The 8,061-nt window shown below is 39.9% G+C and overlaps 1 long non-coding RNA gene across 2 annotated transcripts in view; it reads left to right on the top strand.

Moving 5' to 3' along the window:
* LOC108527946 (uncharacterized) overlaps positions 1-8,061 on the top strand; it is a 45,206-nt gene that overhangs the window by 755 nt on the left and 36,390 nt on the right. The window contains exons 2-3 of one of the 2 annotated variants that reach the window (XR_001884983.1): positions 4,392-4,527; positions 6,812-6,936. This is a non-coding gene — a long non-coding RNA (uncharacterized LOC108527946). The remainder of the gene's footprint in view (positions 1-4,391; positions 4,528-6,811; positions 6,937-8,061) is intronic. The other variant, XR_001884984.1, reaches the window with a different exon arrangement.

Raw genomic sequence — 8,061 nt, 5'->3', positions numbered from 1 at the left:
TTTTTTTGAGGCGGAGTCTCGCTCTGTCGCCCGGACTGGAGTGCAGTGGCCAGATCTCAGCTCACTGCAAGCTCCGCCTCCCGGGTTCACGCCATTCTCCTGCCTCAGCCTCCCGAGTAGCTGGGACTACAGGCGCCTGCCACCTCGCCCGGCTAGTTTTTTGTATTTTTAGTAGAGACGGGGTTTCACCGTGTGAGCCAGGATGGTCTCGATCTCCTGTGGAGTACATTTCTAAAGCAGCCTGAAGCACAAAGAGTCAGAGCTGTGTAATTGTTCAGTCTTTGGAGAGCACCAAAAAGCAGGCTCTGGAAGCAGAATTCAGTCATCAAGTATAGAGCAGAGAGGACACCAGAGGCAAGGTCTGCAAGTCCAAAGCAGGTATAAGTAGCACAGAACTGAAAATAATAGTCCAGGGGAAGCTTAGCCGTCCAGTCTTTACAAGCAGTCAGCAAGTGATATTAGAAAAGAAATAGTTATGCTTTAAATACCATCCCCCATGCAAATATTTCTTTTTTAACTTCATTTTTTAATAAAATGGGTTATAATAGGCAAATGATTTTTTTTTTTTTTTTTAGACAGGGTCTCACTCTGTTGCCCAGGGTGGAGGGCAGTGGTGCTATCATGGCTCACCACAGTGGGGCTCAAGCGTTTCTCCCACATCCGCCTCCAGAGTAGCTGGGACTACAGGTGTGAACCGCCACATCTGGCTAATTTTCATTTTCATTTTGTTGTAGAAATAGGGTCTCACCATGTTGCTCAGGCTGGTTTCAAACTCCTGGGCCCAAGCAATCCTCGCACTTTAACCTCTCAAAGTGCTGGAATTATAGGCTTGGGCCACTGCACCCAGCCAGACATATGATTTTTAATCTGATTTTTTTCTTCATATATTATGAATGTTTTACCTTTTCGTTATTTTTCAATCTACAACAGTTTGGTTTCGCTATGACTGCTCCCTTGTCTGCCCTAATAAGGGAAGCAAGTGGTACAATCATTGCTAAATCTAAGGCCACCTCCAGCCTTGGCTTACTTTTATCTCCCTTGGCCGCTTCTTCCATAATCAAACATCCATCCTTTGACTTTCTCAATATGCCTTTATCCTGGTTCTCATCTATTTCTAGCTGTTCCTTCTGATCTCCTTCTTAGTCACTCTCTTCTGATAACGCTTGAATATAGAGACCAGATCCTTCTCCCTTTCTATTTTATTTTACCCACCACCTCTGCATTTCGATGCTTATATTCAAATATTTAGCCCTATCCTCTCCTGACTTCTGGACTCTTATTCAACCTGGATTTCCCACTGACTCATTAAACTCAACATGCCCAAAGCAGAATTTCTTATCTCTTCTTCCTTCTCAAATATGAGGATGTCTTTCTTTCAGCTTGGAGGCAACAATCGTTACAGTGCCCTCTTGCCTCTTCACCTTAGTAACATCAATAACCACAGAGTTGACATTTATGGAACTCAAATGCTATGTTAACACTTTACAGACACTTTTTAATTCTCTCAAGAAATCTATGAGGTAAGTATTATCATCACCCTTACTTTACAACAAGGAAACTAAAGCTTAGGAAGGTGAAGAAACTTGCTCAAGGACACCCAGCAAATAAGTGACAGATCTAAATGTCAGACATAAAAATGTGTCTCCATACCCCAGAGATCATGCTCCTAGTAGCCTCACGCACTCTCATAAAAAGACTCACTAAGTCTGGTTGTGAAAATGAATGTTTAAAATGTGAGAAAATAAAATAAAATTCAAAATATAAAAATTGATTAAGATGAAAAGCATGTTGTTTATTCAAATGTAAGTGTCCATCTGGATCAACCTGGCTGGCTCAGCTTGGCAGTCAGTTCTGGTTTCTTCTTGCCACAGTCTTGTCTCTTTTGAAAGCTAGACCACACTGAGCAGACCCTTTGTCCCAGGGAGACCTGGCTTCCAGATCCCGTAGGATCTTCAGCTTCTTCCAAATGCTGCTGATTAGAATTAACCTCACATCTTTGAGCAGATAGACTCCCCTTTTGTTCTGAATTGACCCTCTGAGCCCAGCCACGTTCCCTGCAATAAGAAAAGCACTTCCCTAACTTAAAACCAAGCTTCAGACCTCTCTGAAACTACTCGCTCCTCTTCCTCTCTCTAAATGACTCAACTGGAAGTTCTGACATTTCCGTAACCCATTCTTGTATGTGTGATTTGGTACTGAATGATATGTTAGACTAAGTGATTCCCAAGGCTGGTGCAACCCCTTAGTAAAGACCAACATTACCCACCTCCCAGGCTGTTGCCATGGCCTGTCTAGTGGTTCTGTGGCCACTTTCATCATCCTTTGACCCAATCTGGACTTGTCAACTCCCACCCAATCCCCACCCCATTCCTGCCCTCATCGCCAAGGCCTAGAAGACTTTTTAATGATTCCTTTAGCTTTTTAAGACACTGTCCCTCCACCAAACTTTCCCAGGATATATTCTTGTTCTCAACTCATTTGCAGGGCAGTGATCTGTATAGTTTGTTTTGTTTCTACAAACATTTATTGAATACCTGCTATTATGCCAACCACTGTACTTTGAGATTGTGCTGAAGTTAAACAATGAGAAACAATCCCTGAATTCAAGGAAATGTTAGTCCATGTGCAGAACCAATAAGCACACAAATTATACAAGGCAGTGAACCAAATGCTCAGTCAAGTCTGAGAATGGAGCCTCCAAGCTGAAATGTTAGTGTTTAGAGCAGAGGTCCTATGGGCACTACATGTTTAAGGTTCCTAAAGACAGGAAATGAATCTTGTTTATTATTCTACCTCAACCTCTAGCAAGTACTTCAGTACACAGAGCCAGTGCTCAATAAATAGTTGTTAAATGAATAATTGCATTTACTTACAAATTCCGGGTGATCTCAGTTACATTACGCAGGTTTCACAGAGGCAGACCAGGTAAATGAGAGTACTCTTAAATTGTATCCCAGCAGTGCGGTTCATGAGAAAGAATTCTAATGTTGGGCTGGTCCTGAAATCAATGAAACATGTGATTTCTCCTAGCAGCCCCATCTGCCCACATGACTTATCTCTACTGAATATATCCTACAGATCCTCAGGTTCAACTGGGTACTTGAGTCTGCAGTCTTTTGCAACCTGTTTGAAAACTTCCAGAAGCAGAAGACTCACTCTCCACGAGGCTCAGTGCAGCTCAGACAAACCATGAAGTCCTTCTTTTTGATGAGATAACATGTGTCTTCCTGAAACCTCCACACATTTGCCCTAGGTTTGGTCCCTGAAAACACAAAGAACAAATATGATACTTCTTCCAAAGAATAGTTCCTCCTCAGATACATGGAGGTTGAAGCTCATTGAACCTTCTCTTGGGCTGCCTAAAACTGTCCTCAATGTTACCAATTATCCTTCACTTTCTGAGTCCCCTCATGATCCTGACTAGTCTCCATTAAACACACCCTTAATTTCTCACATCTTTTTTTGAGTTTAGTATCCACAATAGAAGAATAGAATATAGTACTCCAAGTAACACCTGATATCAAATTAAAGAAGACAAGTGCTATCACCTCCTCTACTCTAGATATTATGTCTTAATTAACATGGCCTACAATCATATTAAATTTTTATCCCAATCATAGCACATTTCTCATTTATGTTGTGTTTACTATCAAATACATTTTCATATAAGGTATTGCCAAGTTGTATCTCTTCATCTAGGCATTGTACAGTTGATTTTTGACCTAAGGGAGGGGTTTTTCACTTTTTCCCCATACATTTTATCATGGTAGGTTCAACTTATAATTCTAGTAGATCTCTTTAAGGTCCTAAGTCTGTCATTCAACAACTTCAATATTTTTTCCCAGTTTAAGTTAATTCATTTATCAATTTTAAATGGGTAATTTATTGAGTGCTTCCTGGGTGCTGGACATTGTTCTCAGCACTGAGGATTCAACAGTGAACAAGACGGAAAAAGCTCCTGTTTGTGTGGAAATCCCAAGTGTTAGGGTACCGGTAGGAGAAGGGCTGGGAAAGGGGGCATTGTGAAGTGAGGAAAGAGAACAATTCCCTTTGCCGCCTCCTGATGCCCTCATGAGATGGGCATGCCTTCTCTATGTTAGATGTTTAATAAGAATTAAACTGATCTTGCTCTCCAAGTTGACAAAAACACTGGGTATGTTCTCCTGACCAGCTACATTTCTCAGTTGTCTACAGGAATGGCCACTGAGAACCTGGCATCAACAGTATGTGGCACTTTCTTGGTTTTCATCCAAGTACTTACTCAGGTGCCCTAAGAAAAACTTTCATAATCCCCTTGGGAATATAACTGGTCTGACTCACTTCACCAGTCTGAGGTACAAACACATTCATGTCTATTTTATTTTTCTAATTCGTCCATTAATCCCAACTAGTTCTCCTAAGAGAACTGCATACCAAGGGAATACAGAGAAAAGCTGTCTTCATAAAATCCAAAGACTCCTGGGATCCTCTCCTCAACATAACAGACTCCTCTGTTTATGTAACTAAAGGGAACTTATGATTTTTCATGTAAGTATAAAACTATAATAGAAAGATAATTTGCTATCTTCACTTCTGTATTTAGAAGAGGCTAGAATATTAATTTTAAGTACACTGGTTCTATTAGCAGTTAGGGGAGGGGTGGCACTTCTTCATAAGAGATCAATTTAAAAAAAAAATACAAAAGGCCCTAAACATTTCCAGGCAGAGGCTTTAAAAGCCCCGGCTTATGTACATAATAAAGATGAAAAAGGTGGAGAGAAAAGAGTCCTAGAAATCAGATCGACTTTTCCAGGAGGAAAAGGAGGAAAATGCTCTTCTCTTTTTTCAAGGTTTCTATTTTTCTTTTCTATTTTAACTTCGGAAAAAGAAGTCAAGTCTGAGGGAAGAGAGACTGCTGAAGTGGAATAAACTGCAGAAGCTGGATTAGAAGACATTGAGCTGGCCAAAAATACAATACATTTTTAAATTTCAGCTTTCCAAACTAGTCTTGACATCTCACCCCAGGCACTGGCAACCTATCCCATATCCAGCTACAGGCAGCCTGCTGGGGAATTTCAGTGCCACATCAGCCATTCACCTGCCCTCGGCAAGATACGTTCCCTCACCTTCCTACCTCCTTATTACCAGCCTGGTCCTGCAGGCACCCAGGGGCTGGCACTCCACCAGGCCATTCCTCCAAACAAAGTCAGCCTTTCACCAATGGTCCCAAGTGCAAGATTCCCCTTCCTACACACTCTAGGCATCAGCACATCCTCATGCATTATCTGATCTTGGTTATCAAACTCTAGATGAAAAAAATGAAACACAGTTCATTTATACCTTAGAAAAGAGTTTGTTAACCAAAACACATTTCTCAGAAGTGGAATATGACTTATTAGGCTTTATATTATTCCATATTAATTTTTCTCCATCTAATTATCAAAAGTGAAAAACACAGGATATCCACATGACTCATTTGAACACAGCTGCACCCCTGTGTTAGCAAGTGACTTGTACCAGTGCCATGGGGCTCAGTCAAAACAAGGAGTCATCACTTAGCGGAGGTGAGGTTTGACCAACAAATTCTTTAGACCCTGATAGTCAGTGCAAGGGCTTCTGCTGTATATAGTAAGAATGATAATAATGTTAAAAGTAATAGCAACAGCTAATATATACACAATTAAACAATGGACATTACATGGATTATCTCATTTCATACATGCAACAATCCTTTACAATTATAGCAATTCCACAAAGTAGGGAATTTCTGTTTTAACTAGTTCTTCAAGAGGCAATGACTTTACTCCAGTGTTCTACTCTCAGGAATGGAAGGATGAGACTTTGCGACCAGAAAGACCCATCGTTAGAGTGGGCAGCTCCTTCCTTCCTCATGCCACACCCACAGGCAGCTGCCTTCCCTTTCCTGCAACAGACAGGTCCCATCACATTCCACAGATGCAACAAAATAATTTCATCTTGCTTTCAGCAATTACATGAAGAGGCATATGACTAAATCAGCCTATTATCCTCATTTCTTAACAGCCCCCACAATATTGCATTTATAAAATTTTGGTGTCATGACCTTCAAAACACATTGGTATTGTGACGTTCCTAGAATGATCCTTTAGAGTCACAGATACTTATTAAAACAAAGACCATGTTGTCTGGTAATAAAAGCTAAGGGAGGGTATGAGACTTTATTCTCCAGGTTAAAAAGGACAAGATAACCCTGAGCATGTATCCGCAAGTAGAATGCTGTGTGGAACACTCCCTTACCAAACTCTTCCCTGAATAGCAACCCTCAAGAGAAGCCTGAAATGTCTTATTATTGTTATGCTTCTGCATGTGCACTTGTATTACCAATAATACCCTGTCAATGCATTGAGTTTGTTTGCTGTTTATTTCCTAACAAGAAAGTGTTCATGGTATGAAGTAGAGAAGGAGTATTTTCATGGGATAGGCATTTTGGAGAAGAAAAAAAGCAAATGAGAGAAGTGGGGAAATGCTTTCAGTGAAAGTATTTGCCTTGATTCACATTTCTTCCAGAATTTGATTCTTTCTCATTACAAAGGTTGGATTTTGAAAGTCTTTGTTACCCAATGAGTTTAAGAGGTGCTTAGAGGCATCTGAAAGCAGAGCCTTGGCCAAGCAGGTGGCCTCTTCTTGTTCTACCATTCACATTTCTATTCCTTTCACCTTTCACATTGGCAATGCGAGGTTAATGTCTGCAAGGTAAAGCATTAAGCAAAATTTAATGCCTGAAGACTCCCTTAGCCTTTGATAATTGCTAATTATTTAGCAATAAGAACGTTTCTATCTTTCTCATCCCCAGGCCCAGCACAGTGCCTGTCACTCAGAGAGCAGATGATTATTTGGTGAATTTACTTGAGTCAAAATGAACACCCAACCAACTCATGAGCCTGCCAAGGAAGAGGAGAAGCTCTTTGGGACAAAGAGGTAACAGATCAGACCAAGTGGTACCAGATCCCACAGAACTATAAGCTTCTTCCAAAGCTGTCCCAAAGCAGTATAAGGAGAATGTTATTAATTAATAAATCCAGATATGATAAACTTATTTCTCTAAACAAAAGAGAAAATATTTTCCCCAAAATCAGAAAATAGAAAACAAAGCAACATGAATCTACCAAGAAAAGGTTAACAGTTAAGCACTTTGCTGCTGAACTTGGGTTATTGTAGACGGACGATGTTAATATATGAGGTAAACATATAGGTTTTGTTACTAGATTTTCAGAGCTGATTTAAATAGAAACCAATAAGATATCTGGAATCTGGAAAACTTGTGTGTTCCACTGGCAGCAGTAAATCTAATCTTTTGGTTTTGGTTTATTTCATTCTTAATTTTACATAATGTAATTTTTATCATTCTGAATTTTAAAATAATGAGAGTTGAAGCAAACAACAGTCCTGATGACTTCCCTCCACAAGCCTCCCACTTTGAGGAAACTATCTTCTTTCACTGGAGCAAAAGTACATACCTTCATACCTTTTTTTTTTTTTTTTTTTTTTTTTTTTTTTGCATACCCTTCCTCAGCCTTAAATATGAAATGTATGGGAGTTCTTCCTCACTGTAATAGTCAAGCAAAAATATAAACCAGTTAATGCTCTTTGTGTTTGCCCTCCCTCCTCACTCCCACAGTCACTTTGCAATACCAGGTCCTCATCACCTTAAGAATTATTCTGGCAATAAGACTTTTGGTAGCCTCATCCTCCCCATCGCCAGCCCAGGCTTCTCCCTTAGACTGCTTCTGCTTACCTGTAATTTCCTTAAGGGCAGGCACCATATTTATTCATTTGCATTCCAAGCAGTCTGTGCACCTTCTAATATACAGTGAGTCTTCTTTAAACGATTGATAATTGAGTGAATGGATAACCAAGCTGGTTTCCTAAATATAACTGCTGAAATCTCCTTAATGGCTGGCTACAGCCTGCCTCATCAAAATAGAGTTGATCACATTATTACATATTTCCTATTTGTGAATTCACCTACTTGATAAAATTTCTCTGTAATCCCAAAATCAACACTCAAGTGCTTTCTTTTTTTTTTTTTTTTTTTTTTTTTTT

The sequence above is a fragment of the Rhinopithecus bieti genome, unplaced genomic scaffold, assembly GCF_001698545.2.
Source record: "Rhinopithecus bieti isolate Rb0 unplaced genomic scaffold, ASM169854v2 scaffold_4640, whole genome shotgun sequence".
Classification (NCBI taxonomy): domain Eukaryota; kingdom Metazoa; phylum Chordata; class Mammalia; order Primates; family Cercopithecidae; genus Rhinopithecus; species Rhinopithecus bieti.
Note: the sequence above shows the minus strand (reverse complement) of the source record. Positions and strands in the feature narration are given on the sequence as shown.